General features: G+C 45.1%; 1 non-coding gene across 1 annotated transcript; it reads left to right on the top strand.

The window, feature by feature from the left end:
- The first annotated feature begins 313 nt into the window (after nt 1–313).
- trnal-uag (transfer RNA leucine (anticodon UAG)) lies at nt 314–396 on the top strand. Its single transcript has one exon. It is a non-coding gene; the product is annotated as a tRNA-Leu (tRNA).
- The last annotated feature ends 15,080 nt before the right edge of the window (nt 397–15,476 follow it).

A 15,476-nucleotide genomic window follows, 5' to 3' on the forward strand; every position in this document is an offset into this window, starting at 1 on the left:
GGGGATGATGTGGGTCTTCTTGTTGTCCCGGGCCGCGTTGCCGGCCAGCTCGAGGATTTCAGCGGTCAGATACTCGAGCACAGCAGCCAGATAGACCGGGGCTCCGGCACCCACACGCTCAGCATAGTTGCCCTTTCTCAGGAGCCTATGAACACGGCCCACCGGGAACTGCAGTCCAGCCCGGGAGGAGTGAGACTTGGCCTTGGCCCGAGCTTTCCCGCTGGTCTTTCCTCTTCCAGACATTTCCACAATCTCACAAATACTTTCACAAAGAATGAATAATTTCCTTAGCATTGATAATACATCACCGGCAGTTAGGATGGCCGAGCGGTCTAAGGCGTTGCGTTTAGGTCGCAGTCTCCATTGGAGGCGTTGGTTCAAATCCCACTTCTGACACGTTGCGTTTTGACTGCACTGGAGGCGTTTGGGAGCAGCGGTGAAGAGCAAAGAGAGAACAGGAAAGAACATCGACAAACAAAATAACAATGGACCCAAAGATGTTGCATCAAAACATTAGAGGAAGAGGCAACGAAGCAAACAGCAGGGCACAGAAAAGATCAAAAATGTAACCTTTGCATCGGGGTGGAATATGTTGCCAATATCCTTAATGAATAGTTTACTGTCTTCTCAAATGAGAGGGTGATGCAGATATTGTTATGAAGGAGGAGGAGTGTGAAGTATTGGACGTGATAACTTAAGGAGAGAGGAAGTCTTAATGGGATGAGCATCCTTGAATGTGGATAAATCACCAGGAGCAGATGAAATGTACCCCAGGCTGTTGAAAGAAGCCAGGGAAGAAATAGTGGAAGGTCTGACCATCGTTTTCCAGAGGATTGGAGGTCTTGTAACGTTGCAATAAAAGCAAAATACCACGCAGATCAAGCATGGCTGAGCCTTTAGAGTAGAGAAACAGGGCTGAATTCCCTGAACCAGTGCTACAGCTTTCAGAATAGAAGGAGCCTATACAAACCTGATGGGTTCCACTTAAACAAAAGAGCTGGAGGTGTTGACAGTCAGAACAGATAAAATGTGCAGGAGTGTTTGAAGCAGATTCTGTGTGGTTACTGTCGTTGCACTATGGAGTTATTTCAAGGAGGTGATTCTGAATGTAATGGATCAACGTGGACCCATCCAAGGCAAAGGTCACTGAAAGTGGCAACGCAGGTGGATAAGGTAGTCAAGAAGGCATACGGCATGCTTGCCTTCATCGGTCGGGGCATAGAGTATAAAAATTGGCAAGTCATGTTGCAGCTGTACAGAACCTTAGTTAGGCCACACTTAGAATATTGCGTGCAATTCTGGGCGCCACACTGCCAGAAGGACATGGAGGCTTTGGAGAGGGTACAGAGGAGGTTTACCAGGATGTTGCCTGGTCTGGAGGGCATTAGCTATGAGGAGAGGTTTGAAAAACTCGGATTGTTTTCACTGGAACGACGGAGGTGAAGGGGCGACATGATAGAGGTTTACAAAGTTATGAACGGCATGGACAGAGGGGACATAGGTTTAAGGTGCGAGGGGCAAAGTTTAGAGGGGATGTGCGAGGCAAGTTTTTTACACAGAGGGTGGTGAGTGCCTGGAACTTGCTGCCAGGGGAGGTGGTGGAAGCAGATACGATAGCGACGTTTAAGAGACATCTTGACAAATACATGAATAGGAAGGGAATAGAGGGATATGGGCCCCGGAAGTGCAGAAGGTGTTAGTTTAGGCAGGCATCAAGATGGGCGCAGGCTTGGAGGGCCAAATGGCCTGTTCCTGTGCTGTACTGTTCTTTGTTCTTTGTTCTAAGCTTCCCTGTGGTCCAGCCTGGTTGAATGGAACTGAAGCAAACAAATCATTCGGAAGAGGAAAAGATATGTAAGGCCATGAAAGCACAGAATTCAGATGGATGCAATACCAGATGGTATGGCAAGAGTGTAAAACAGCAACAGACTGGTGAATAAAACATTCACATTGAATAAGACAAGAGAAGAGAAGGGTAATAATAGTGTCAAAGGTGAGTTGTGACACTATTCACATTCCACCTTGATCTGAATAGGACTGTTGAAGGGAGTGATTGAGAAGAATAGAGGAGAAATGAAAAGAAAGGAGAAATAAACAAAAGGTCTTTTGATTTTAGAATGCTTGTTTTTGGAAATGACAGACTGTAAAGTGTGTGTGTCAGAAGATATAGAGCGAAGTTGGGTGTGACAAGATCACAGGAAAGTTGTGCCCTGAGACAAGGTGCGTATTGACAGGAAAGCTGCTTTCTTTTGCACAATATGTAATTTATTCATAAAATTTGTGCAATTACATTGCAAAGCAGTTCAAATTTAATATTACATAAGGTACAATACAGATCAGTTTCTTTCAATAAAGTACATGATGTATCTCACTATCCCTGCCTGCACAGGTTATATTTACAGTATTTACATTACACATCAAACATTCTCTGGTGCAAACAGCCCGAGGGGTTTTACACAGGTTCCAGCCTCTCGCTGCACTAGGGCCTTAGACTGTCCCTTTTCTATTGAGACTCCATGGTGGCTTCCCCAAGCTTTAATGCCGTCCCACAGCACATAGTCTTGGATGTTGCAATGTGCCAGTCTGCAACACTCGGTCATGGACAGCTCTTTGCACTGGAATACCTGTCCCACGGCCGGGCTCGTTCTCAACAGAGATCATTTCAAATGAACATTTCCTAAATATGTGCTTTCTCTCTCGCAATAAGAGAACAGGATGTCTAGCAGATTCAGTGTGAGACAATAACACTGCCGGGTAAAGGCCGCTTTTCAACTCCAATCTTAACACAGGAGATTCCCCAAACAGCTGCAGTAAGGTGCTGTAAACTGCTGGAAGCGGATGTGTGTGGAAATGGTGATGTTACTGAGGAGGTTTCTTAGTATAGAATGGACTATGTTTAGGTGGGAATATTACTGAGTGTTAATTGTAGCGGGACCATATTTAAAAACTCTGGCTTTCTGGAAAGCCTTGACTATGAAGGTCGAGTCTGGAAGGGTTTGCGTGGAGAGCTGGGTTTCGGTTCTACTGTTAATAAAGGGTTTGAAATTGGCAACCCGGAGGAAACTGGAAGTGGAGCTGAAAGATGAGGGGCCGTTCTCTCTCTGTCTGTCACTCTGGGTGTCTCCTTCATTCTCGCTCTCTGTTTAATCTTCACTCTTGTCTCCTCCCCTCCTTGCTCTCACTCTGCCTTTCTCAGCCAGGTCCGGGCGGCCTGTAAAAAAAAGGAAGCTGACGGAATCAGTCTCTTTTATTGTGCACTGATTTGAGGCAAGAATTATCATGGTGGCTGTGGTGGGGAAGAGGCGGTCGCCCACCTCCTCCTGGAATGTGTCTTTGCAAAGCAGGTGTGGAAAGAGATGCAGTGGTTTTTGTCGAGGTTCATCCCAAGCAGCTCGATAACACAGGAGTCTGTGCTCCACGGGCTGTTCCCTGGGACGCACACCGAGATCAACATCAACTGCTGCTGGAGGACTATCAAATCGGTGAAAGACGCCCTTTAGTCTGCCCGAAACTTGCTGGTCTTCCAGCGCAAAGAGTTGTCCACCACCGAATGTCGCAGACTGGCACATTCCAAGGTACAGGACAACGTGGTCAGGGACGCACTTAAGCTTGGGGCAGCCGCAGCAAAGGCTCAATGGGGAAAGACCACTGTGTAAGGTCCCCCCACCAAGCTGAGCGGAGGGGCTGGATCCATGGGAAACCCCTCGAACCGTCTCGGGAAAATTTTGTGTGCTGTAAATGTAGAAATGTATATGGCATGACAATGAAATGGAAGAGTTGTGAGGCAACTCGTGATTGTATAGAAGGAAACTGATCACCTTTGCACTGTTTGTATTTTTTGACTTGATGCTGTTTTAAACTGTTTGGGAATGTAATTTCTACAGTTTTTTATGAATAAAGTAAATTTTGGAAATTTAAAAAAAAAGTCTGGCAGTATACCAGAGTATGGTCCATGAGGAAAGGCATCATCACCCTCATGTGCAAGCAGAAGGGGGAGGGGGCAGAAATCAGAAATTGGCGGCTCATCTCACTGCTTCACATCGACTACAAGATTCTGTCAAAAGTCATTGCCAGTCGAGTCAAATCTGCTCTGGAGTTGGTGATTGAACCTGATCAGACCTGTACTATACCAGGCAGGAAGATCTCTGATAGTCTTGCGCTACTCAGGGATACGATCACCTATGTATGGGACAGGAGGGCGGACACCTGCCTCATCAGCCTGGACCAGGAGAAGGCTTTTGACAGGATATCGCACACCTACATGATGGACGTACTTTCCAAAATGGGGTTTGGGGAGGGAATCTGCAATTGGATCAAACTGGTCTACACAAATATCAGGAGCGCAGTCTCAATCAATGGGTGGGAATCAGAAAGTTTCTCAATCCAATCTGGAGTCAGGCAGGGCTGTCCTCTCTCCCCTGTCTTCTTTGTTTGCTGTATTGAACCCTTTTCTGAGTCTATTAGGAAGAATGCGAGTATCAGAAGGGTAACAATCCCAGGCAGTGGAGGCACTCAGGTTAAAACCTCCCTGTACATGAATGACGTCGCCGTTTTCTGCTTGAACCCACTGCCTGTGCGCAGACTGATGAGCATCAGTGACCAGCTCGAACTGGCCTCGGGAGCCAATGTTAAACACAGCAAGAGCGAGGCCATGTTCTGTGGGAACTCAGCTGACCGATCCTTTGTCCCCTTCACCATTAGGTCAGACAACCTGAAGGTGCTGGGGTATGGTTTGGAAGGGCCGGGGCGTGCACCAAAACCTGGGAGGAACGAGTAGCCAGGGTGCAACATAAGCTGAACATGTGGGAGCAGCGATCTCTCTCCATTGTGTCAGGTTACTGTACGTGGTGCAGGTCTGGCCCATACTGCACTCCTGCACTGTGGTGATCACCTGAGCCATTTTCCGCTTCATCTGGGGATCCAAAATGGACCAGGTCCCGAGGGACACGATGTTCAAACCTCTGGGGAAAGGCGGGAAAAATGTACCCAACATCGCCCTCATCCTGATGGCTACCTTTGTGTGTGGCTGTATCAAGCTGTGTGTAGACCTCCAGTACGCAAACTCCAAGTGTCACTCCATGCTGAGGTTCTATCTGTCCCCGGTGTTGCGAAGGATGGGCCTGGTCATATGGCCGTGGAACGCTCCATCCAGTTGGACTGTGCTGTAACACCTATCCTTCATGGAAAAGTTTCTGTGGAAAAACACCTTTGACCACCAATCCATCAGGCACTGGTCTGCACGGAATGTTCTCAAGGCCCTACGGGAAAAGAAGATGGTGGATCCTGTCGGATGGTTCCCCGAGCAGACTTCCAAAGTCATTTGGCGGAATGCCCCATCACCAGAACTTTCAAACAAGCACCAAGATGTAGCTTGGCTGATGGTGAGAAGAGTCCTCCTCGTCAGATCCTTCCTGCACGCCCGAAGTCTCACCCCCTCTGCACAATGCCCTCGAGGTGGCTGTGATGGGGAAGAGACGGTTGCCCACCTCTTTCTGGAATGTGTCTTTGCAAAGCAGGTGTGGAAAGAGATGCAATGGTTTTTGTCGAGGTTCATCCCAAGCAGCTCTGTAGCACAGGGGTCTGTGCTCTACGGGCTGTTCCCAGGGACGCACACCGAGATAAACATCAACTGCTGCTGGAAGACTATCAATTCGTTGAAAGATGCTCTTTGCTCTGCCTGAAACTTGCTGGTCTTCCAGCGCAAAGAGTTGTCCACCACCGAATGTTGCAGACTGGCACATTCCAAGGTCCAGGACTACGTGCTGAGGGACGCACTAAAGCTTGGGGCAGCTGCAGCAAAGGCTCAATGGGGAAAGACCACTGTGTAAGGTCCCCCCACCATAGTGAACTGAGGGGCTGGATCCATGGGAAACCCCTCGAACTGTAGCCAGAAATTTTTGGTTGCTGTAAAATGTACATTGCATGAGAAATGAAATGGAAGGGTTGTGAGGCAACTCACTCCTGTATTGAAGGAAACTGATCTCCTTTCCACTCTTTGTATTGTTTGACTTGGTGCTTTTTGGAACTGTTTTGTAATGTATTTTTTTTTTTACAGATTTTTATGAATAAAGTATATTTTGGAAGTTAATAAAAGAAAGTCTGGCAGAGGTAAAGGAGGGAAAGGACTGGGCAAAGGCGGAGCAAAGCGGCACCGCAAAGTGCTTCCTGATAATATCCAGGTCATCACCAAACCAGCAATCCGCTGCCTGGCTCGCCGTGGCGGGGTCAAGCGGATCTCGGGTTTGATCTGTGAGGAGACTCGCGGGGTGTTGAAGGTTTTCCTGGAGAATGTGATCAGGGATGCGGTCACCGACACTGAACACGCCAAGCGCAAGACGGTCACTGCCATGGATGTGGTGTTCGCTCTGAAACGGCAGGGCCGCACAACTCGACCCTTTCCAGCAAACACACAACAAAGGCTCTTCGAAGAGCCACCCACCGTCTCACAGAGAGAGCAGTGAGCTGGAAACGGGAGATGGGATTGGCTGTTCAGAACTGACTGGAATAAATCTGTGCTATGTTCGGGTATAAAACTGGAATCCCCGAAATTGACATTTCAGTTGCAGCAAGGATGTGCAGTGGATTTGATTTTCTAAACGGGCTGTGCAAACAGTGCCCGAGGCTCTGCACTTAGTTATTTCCCCCGTCCACACATGCCCTCAGTGAAAAGCCACATCACTCCTCCAGAATCACTCATTGTTTTCATAGAATTTCAAAATGATTTCGCTGCAATGAGAGAATCCGGGAGTTTTGCAGCAGCCGTTGAATCGGTCACTGGAACCAGACCCACTTGTGATGTTATTTCCTCCGAGACGGTGTTTCCTGCAGTGAAACTGACAGGGTTTGTGAAACTGATCAGTTTCAGCTCAATCATTCAGGGACCTGGAATTCCCGCAGTTTGAGCCCGCGCTCACTTCTGATTGGTCACCCTCTTCCCATTCGCATTTCTTAACCAATCGCAGAGCCTCGAATTGGGGAAAATGCAGCAAATCATTGGCTTAAATTGTCGAAATTGGCAGAACGTTTGAATTCGAAAAAGGCGCCAATTTCAGTGTCGGCAAAAAGCGAATTACTGGAAAATCTATTTAAAGTTGTTCGTAAAATATTTTCCACCAACCTTTAAAAACCTTTCTTTATTCCGCTATTATCGCCACAAATTCCTGGCGCTATTTTACGCACTGCTTTAACCTGTCATTTTTCCCCCACTTCTTATCTGCAACCGGCGGTAAAAGACTCCATTCAGCAATCCTTAAGGGACCAATAACTCAAACTCGGTGTGGAAAGGAATAAATTAGACTCTTGGTAATTCCCCTTCACACAGGGATCAGGGGGACAGTGAGAAGCCACTGAAATAGTTGCTCATAAACATTTTAAATAGTTCCTATTCTGTTCTGTTACTGACATGCTGGAATCAGACAGTAATCAGCCCTTTCAGAGACTGTGGGTGGCTCTGAAAAGAGTCTTTGGTTTATTAGATGACATTTTGTCTGCTTTACTTTTTCTGGGAGCTCTGAGCGCTGGTTTTCTTGGGTAGCACCCCGCCCTGAGCGATGGTCACCCCTCCCAGCAGCTTGTTGAGTTCCTCCTCGTTGCGGACGGCCAGCTGCAGGTGTCTGGGGATGATGCGGGTCTTCTTGTTGTCCCGGCCGCGTTACCGGCCAGCTCGAGGATTTCAGCGGTCAGATACTCGAGCACAGCAGCCAGATCGACCGGGGCTCCAGCACCCACATGCTCAGCATAGTTGCCTTTTCTCAGGAGCCTATGAACACGGCCCACCGGGAACTGCAGTCCAGCCTGGGAGGAGCGAGACTTGGCCTTGGCCCGAGCTTTCCCGCCGGTCTTTCCTCCAGACATTTCCACAATCTCACAAATACTTTCACAAATGGATAATTTCCGCAGCATTTACTTTACTTAAAGACTGAGAACTCTCCTCAATGGTCGGTACTTAATTCCATTTGCCTATATTCTTCACCAGTCTGGTCACTGACCAACAGAAGAGGGCGGAATTTACCCGCCACGACATCAGAAGCAGAGAATTTGTCAATTTCAAAAAGCCCGCCAATTTCATTGCCGGAAAGGAGCAGATTAAAATAAATGTCATCCTTAGTCAAAGATTTAAAGTCCCATCTCTTGATTTTGTTTTATTCAACTTGTAAAATGTTATTTAAACTGTGACTCATTCTACAATCGCTTTCAAACTGTCCCGGGTGGGGACTGCATTGGCCTGAAGTGAAATACTCAGTTTAGTTTTCAATCAGAGCCCAGTGTCCTTCTCTGAAAAGAGGAAGCCGGATCAAGTCCTCAAACGGCCCTTAACTTGCTCTGTAATAATCCCATCCCAGGCTGTTACACTGCGGAGAGTTGCTGTTAATAAAATGATTAATCAGTGAAGGGATGAAGGTCTAATCCTTACCGCTGAAATCAGCTGTTAATGCGGTCATTCAGGGGCTGTGAAAAACCAGAATAAGAGCAGCTTTAAGCAAAAAAAGTGAAGGCGGGTGATCAGATTATGGGTTCGTGTTCGGTTAATAACGGGAGATACAAACACAGCAGTTGGATCGTTATTATATTATACATTGTCTTAAAGTGATTTCATAGAGATGTCGGATGCAGCTTTTTCAGAGAGATTGTGGGTGGCTCTTAAAAGAGCCGTTGTGTTTGGGATGTTATTCAGTCCATTGTGCAGTTTTACTTGGAGCTGGTGTACTTGGTCACCGCCTTTGTCCCTTGCTTGGCCAGCTCCCCGGGCAGCAGCAGGCGCACGGCGGTCTGGATCTCCCTGGAGCTGATGGTGCTGCGCTTGTTGTAATGGGCCAGGCGGGAAGCCTCACCCGCGATGCGCTCGAAAATATCGTTCACAAACGAGTTCATGATGCTCATGGCCTTGGAGGAGATGCCGGTGTCGGGATGAACCTGCTTTATCACTTTGTAGATGTAGATGGAGTAACTCTCCTTCCTCCGCTTCTTGCCGCCTTTGTTGACGGTTTATTTAAGGTTTTCTTGGCGCCTTTCTTAGGAGCTGCTTTCTTCTCTTTTTTTTATTTCCAAAATATACTTTATTCATAAAAATCTGTTAAAAATACATTGCCAAACAGTTTCAAACAGCACCAAAAAATACAAACATTGCAAGGGAGATCCGTTTCCTTCAATACAATCATGAGTTGCTTCACAACCCTTCCATTTCACATTTGTCATGCCAATTACTTTTTTACATTTACAGCAAATGAAAATTTTCCCGATACAGTTCGAGGCGTTTCCCAGGGGTCCAGCCCCTCAGTTCAGCTTGGTGGGGGGACCTTACCATTTTCAGTTTCGATTTCAGACACAGAAATAAACCAAACCCCTTCCGAGTGCGGATTAAATAGACAATCCCACAGCTCTATGCTAATGAGGGATGGGAGAAAGTAAAGATTGTGATTGGGTGATTGGCAGTGATGTCAGAATAGTTTTATATCTGCAACCAATCACAAACTCCCTCACTGCATTCAGGAATGACATTTCCCAAAGACTCTCTCCAGCCCCAGTTTCTATTGAAAAATCCACCGGGAAATGACGCCTGGCTGCGAGGGTCTCTTATTCTCAGCAGCTTCTCACATTCCGGCCTCTAAGTTGAGCGCTTTGTTGGGCGGAAATATTTGTTCAGGCAGTTTCAACAGCTCAGAGCCGACACTGGGTCAGAAACCAGAAATGGCAATATGGGTCACAAACAAGGAGTTTATGCTGAACCTTTATAAATCTCACTGGTTATCGGCCTCAGCTGGAGCATTGTGTCTAATTCTAGGTTCCACATTTTTGCAGGGATATCAAGGCCTGAGAGAGAGTGCAGAGGAGATTGACTAGAATGGTTCAAGAGATGCATGAAAGGATAGCAAAGCTAGGGTCGTTCTTCTTGGTGCAGAGATGTTAATGTAATATTTAATAGTTGTGTTCTACATTCTAATGGGTTGAAGAGGAACTGTTCCCACTGGCAGAAGGGTCTGTAACCAATAGACACAGAATTGTTAAAAGAATCAGGGGAAGATCAGGTGATATTTTAACACGCGTTCTGATGATCAGAAATGTACTGCTTGAAAAGGGAGGTGAAAACAGATTCAATAATAACTTTCCTGAGGGAATTGGATCATTACTTGATGGGGAAATTACAGGGCAATGTGAAAATGACAGGGAGGTGGGACTGATTGGATAGATCTTTCAAAGAGCAGCACAATTGTTCAAATGAACTCTTTCTGTGTTGCAAAAATTGTGATTATTGCTGTTCAGAAACATCCTGACACATCCTGAAACATCATGTCGCCTTTCAGTTCACCAGTTTTAAACACCTGGAACTGAGCTGAGTATTTTATTGGCTGTGATTATAGCATCAGAGACCAAAAGACAGCGGCCCAGTCCCAAAGTCCACAGAAAGACTCAATGTATTGCTCCATGTGAGCGATGCTGTTAGAGCAGTGAGCATAGCTGCCTTCCAAACAGCTGGAATAAAAACAGAAAATGCTGGAAATACTCAGCAGGTCAGGCAGCATCTGTGGAGAGAGAACAGAGTTAATGTTTCAGGTCAATGACCTTCCAAGCAGCTGTGCCCGGGTTTGATTCCCAGCCATTACAGTTTGGCGTTCCTTAAATTCCTCAGATGAGAAACTGAAAGACAGGAACTGAGTTGGGTGCTGTCTCAAAGGAATTTTGTTTCCCAAAGCAAGAAGTGTATAATTTGAATAAACATATTTCCAACGCTGATTTCCTTCAAATGAAAGTTCAATTGAACTCTGATTTTACTCCTTTTTATTGATAATTATTATTTGACCTGAATCATACAGTGGACTCAGAATAGAATTACTCAGATTCATTTTCCCACAGCTATTCCCGTTCCTTAGAAGAAACAATTCCTGGATTCTGGAAGCTGTGGATTAGAGGGTAACAAACATATCCACACTATTCAAGAAAGGAAGGAGAGAGAAAGCAAGGAACTAGAGGCCAGTTTGCCTGACATCAGCAATGGGGAATATGCTACAATCTATTATTACAGACATGGTAAATGGTGATGTGGAATATCAGAATATGGTTGGGCAGAGTCAACATGGATTTATTAAAAGGAAATTGTCAATGATAAATTATTAGAATATGTTGATGTTGTAACTGCCAGGGCAGATAAGGGGAACCAGTGGATGTAGTCTGTTTGGATTTTCAAAAAGCATTCAATAAGTTATCAAACAAGAGGTTATTACACCAATGTAGGTCCCATGCAATTTGGGGATAATATATTAGTATAGATTGAGTAGTAGTTAACAGACAAAAAACAGAGAGTAGGAATAACCGAGTCATTTTCGGCAGGAAAGCTGTAAGTAATTGGATACTGCAAGGATTGGTGCTCGGGACTCACTTATTTCCATTCTGTATCAATGACTTAGATGAGGTGACCGAATGTAATGTTATCCATGTTTGCCGATGATATAAAGTGAGGTGGCAAAGTAAACTGTGAGGAGGATGCAAAGGGGGAGAAAAGGGATTTAGACAGACTAAGTATGTGGGCAAGAATGTGAGAGATGGAATATAATGGGGAGAAGTGTAAAGTTACACACTTTGGCACGAAAACAGCAATACAGAACATTTTTGAAATTAGTGAGAGACTGGGAAATGTTTACATTCAGAGGGACCCGAGTGTCCTTGTCCAGGAATCACAGAAAGTTAACGTGCAGGTACTCAACCAATTAGGAAAGCAAATGATATGTTTGTCTTTATTGCAAAGAGATTAGAGTATGAGTATTTATTGCAATTATACAGCGTGAGATCACCCTTGGAGTGCTGTGCAGTTTTGGTCCCCTTATCAAAGGAAGGATATACTTTCCTTAGAGGGAGTACAGAGACGTGCCACTAGGCTGCTTCCTAGGATGAGGGGATTGTCCTATGAGAAGAGATTGAATAGACTAGGCCTCTATTCCCCAGAATTCAGAAGAGTGAGAGGTAATCTCACTGGCAGATAAAATGCTCAGTGGCTTGACATGGTAAATGCTGGGAGGATGTTTCCTCTAGCTGGGCAATCTAGAATGAAGGGTTACAGTCTCAGTATAAAGGGCTTGGTCATATTTGACAGAGAAGAGGAGATTTTTTTTTCAGTCAAAGGGTTAAGAATCTTTGGAATTCTCTATCCCAGAGAGCTCTGGATCCTCAATCATTGTGTATATTCAAGAGAGATCGATAGGTTTTTGGATACTAAGGGAATCAAGGGGGCTGTGCCAGTGTGGTAAAATGGAGTTGAGGTAGGAGATCAGCTGTTATCTTATTGAATGGTGGAACTATTTCGATGGGCAGAGTGGCCACTCCTGCTCTTATTTCTTATGTAAACTTTCATTCCCTCCCAGGGATTGTTTTATTCTTCAAAAAGAGAAATAGTGCAGCCGCTAGAAATCTGAATAACAGAAGATTCTGGAAACACTCAGCAGTTCCAGCAGTATCTGTGGAGAGAGGAAGGGAGGAGCAATGCTTCAGGTCTATAGAAGGGTCACAGAACTGGACCATTAACCCGAGCTTCTCTTCTCCACAGTTGTTTCCGGACTGGCTGAGTGTTTTCAGTATTTTAGCTTTTTTTCTTTCTATATGTTATCTCTTTCCCTTTTGACTGTTTGCTGTGAAACTTTCAGCATTGTGCTCAGTTCTTTGTGTCGTTATGTTTTCTTTATTTGAAGTAATGCAAATAGTATCCTGAAAAATCAGACAGAAATACTGCTCAATGTAGTGTAATATATAACAGGGCACATTTACAAATATCAGATCAATGTAGTAAACATTTTTATTAAGAATTGATTACTTTTATTTTCAGTATAAAAATGTGAAGCAATATGAGTTTATTACAAAGTTTATTACCTCACATTACCTGTTTATTAACCCTGACAGACTGTGCCAATTTCTGCTTCTATGTTGCAGTTCTCACTTTCAGCGAGCAAATGTCAGCAATCTGTGATCCAGTGCAGTTTACAGATCAGACAGTCAACACGACATGCAATAATTGTTCAGATTATGGAGGACAGGTGGGATTTAGAAATACTGGGAATGGAGACAAGTTGTTATTACACTGAGTTTGCCCAAAGATTAGAGACACCATTGTGGCAAATCAGTCTGTTGTCCTGCACATGAGAATGAGAATCATTCTGTATTTGTGGCTGTCAGTCTCTATTACTGAGTGGGAGTGTGGGATTCATGCTGCATTGGTCAGTCTCTGGTACAAAGTGTCATATTCACTCTGAATGTATAAGGCTCTGGAACTGTTTGTGTGTGTGGAATTCATTCTGTATCTGTCAATCTCTGGTACTAAATATGAATGTGGCATATATGTTATAGCTCTCAGTGTCACTGTATGTGTGTGTGGGTTTCATTTGATATCTGTCAGCCTCTGTTTCTGTACACGACTGTCAGATTCATACTGTGCCAAAATGTCCCTGTTGCTGTATGTGACTGTGTGATTCATTCTGTATCTGCCATTCCCTGGTACTATGTGTCAGTATAGACTCATTCTGTATCCCAGTCACATGCACTATATTTGAGAGTGCGATTAATTCTGTACCTTTAAGTCACTGATATTATATGTAAGTGTTGGATTTCTGTTGGATCTCTCAGTTATTGTTTCTGTTGTGAATTTGGGATGAACATAACATCTGTCAGTCTCTGGTACTGCCTGTGAGTGTGTGTTTTGTTCAATATCTGTCAGTCTCAGGTACTGTCCGCGTGTGTACTTTTTGTTCAATATTTTCAGTTTCTGGTACTGCCTGTGAGTGTGGGTTATGTTCAATGTCTGTCAGTCTCTGGCACTGCCTGTGAGTGTAGGTTATGTTCAGTATCTGTCAGTCTCTGGTACTGCCTGTGAGTGTGGGTTTTGTTCAGTATCTGTCAGTCTCTGGTACTTCCTGTGAGTGTGGGTTTTGTTCAGTATCTGTCAGTCTCTGGTACTGCCTGTGAGTGTGGGTTTTGTTCAGTATCTGTCAGTCTCTGGTACTGCCTGTGAGTGTGGGTTATGTTCAGTATCTGTCAGTCTCTGGTACTGCCTGTGAGTGTGGGTTTTGTTCAGTATCTGTCAGTCTCTGGTACTTCCTGTGAGTGTGAGTTTTGTTTAGCATCTGTCAGTCTCTGGTACTGCCTGTGAGTGTGGGTTTTGTTCAGTATCTGTCAGTCTCTGGTACTGCCTGTGAGTGTGGGTTTTGTTCAGTATCTGTCAGTCTCTGGTACTGCCTGTGAGTGTGGGTTTTGTTCAGTATCTGTCAGTCTCTGGTACTGCCTGTGAGTGTAGGTTATGTTCAGTATCTGTCAGTCTCTGGTACTGCCTGTGAGTGTGGGTTTTGTTCAGTATCTGTCAGTCTCTGGTACTGCCTGTGAGTGTGGGTTTTGTTCAGTATCTGTCAGTCTCTGGTACTGCCTGTGTGTGGGATGCATTCAGTAGCCATTAATCTCTGGGTTAGTTTGTCATTCTGGATTCACTCTACACAGAATTACATAGTATTTACAGCACAGTGACAGGCTTTTCTGCCCAAGTGCTGGTAGTTCCAATGAGGTTACTCCAACCCTACTTCATCTAATCCTATCAGCAAATCTCTCAAATTGTTTCTGCCTCATTTAATCATTTAGCTTGACGTTAAATGTAACAATGTTCAGCAGCTCAAGTGCTGTCAAAGCAGGGTAAAGAAGTTTCCCGAGTTATTTATTTAATTTATTATTGACTATTTCATATCGACAGCTTCGGACTCCACCACAAGTGGGAAACATCTCTACCTCTACCCGAACAAAACCCTTCATATTATTCAATGCTTCTATTAGGTGACCACTCAGAGAAAAGAGCCCAGGCTTGTTCAATAGTATGAACTCCTGTGGAACATATAGTTCGGTTTGCATTTATGGAATAAATACTGTATCTCAGTCTGAAACTGTATGTGATTTTAGATTGGCATATAATGTGTAGCTCAGGCTGCAATAAATAACTGAGACAATATCTGTCACTCTAACACTATAGTTTTGTGGAGTGCAATGTTATCTGTCATTCAGTCTGTTCTGATAGAATATATAATGTTACCTTTAAGTCTGAGGCAATGGGGGGGTCAGGTACAGGGTCCGGAGGTGCCCAATCGGGGTGGTTGGAGCTTTGAGGGTGGCTCTCCATGGGGAACAGGGTGCCTAATCAGGAGGACCCCCCCCACCCCCCGCAGCCCGCAAGAAAGACGCCTGGTTTTATCAGGCAGGGTTCTTGGTGCCTTTGCCACACTGCCTCCCCGCCCCCAACCCAACCGAGGATAAAATACCTGCAGCAGAGAGAGGAGGCCCATAAGTGGCTGTTAATTGGCCAGTTAAGGGCCTTGTTTGGCCTGGGGCAGACAGGCTGTTTCTCCCCACCGCCGTTCCGTGTAATATTGCAGTGAGTGTGGGAGGGGGTCAGATAATTTCCATCAGATTGGAAGTTGGCAAATGTTACTCTGCTTTTCAGGAAAGGAGGGAGAGAGAAA

The sequence above is a fragment of the Heterodontus francisci genome, chromosome 35, assembly GCF_036365525.1.
Source record: "Heterodontus francisci isolate sHetFra1 chromosome 35, sHetFra1.hap1, whole genome shotgun sequence".
NCBI classification, from domain to species: domain Eukaryota; kingdom Metazoa; phylum Chordata; class Chondrichthyes; order Heterodontiformes; family Heterodontidae; genus Heterodontus; species Heterodontus francisci.